Source organism: Plectropomus leopardus, chromosome 24, assembly GCF_008729295.1.
Source record: "Plectropomus leopardus isolate mb chromosome 24, YSFRI_Pleo_2.0, whole genome shotgun sequence".
Lineage (NCBI taxonomy): Eukaryota > Metazoa > Chordata > Actinopteri > Perciformes > Serranidae > Plectropomus > Plectropomus leopardus.
The window spans coordinates 14399824-14400268 of record NC_056486.1 but is presented as its reverse complement, the minus strand read 5'-3'; positions in this window follow the sequence as shown (position 1 = coordinate 14400268).

The following is a 445-nucleotide window of genomic DNA, read 5'->3' as shown; positions in this document are numbered from 1 at the left end:
CAAAACATTAACCCTAACTTGGAGTAAATTTTGCACAATAAATGAATATTACACATATTAAAAAAACATCTCTGCATCTACTGTTGGGCCATCACAATAAGAGTATGCATAATACGAAGTTAATTCAACTACAGAAAAGACTTGGTGAAAAATTACGATAAAAGTAGATATGTTGATATCAGCATTGTTTATCAGCAAAATGGCGGGTTGCTTTTATATCGGTATATCAGATATCAGAAGAAAAAAAATCAATGTTGCATTGCATTAATAATATTTTCATTATTTTTTAAGCAGTTGCAATGTTGTAATATGTTGACCAAAATTTTATTTTGAAAGCCTCGAAGGGAAGTCATAGTATGAATTGTGTCCAGCCTGTCTCTGGTGCTTCTGGCTCAGATACCGATCAGCAGTTGGCAGGACAGCCGAGCCCGAACGCGTCTCACGC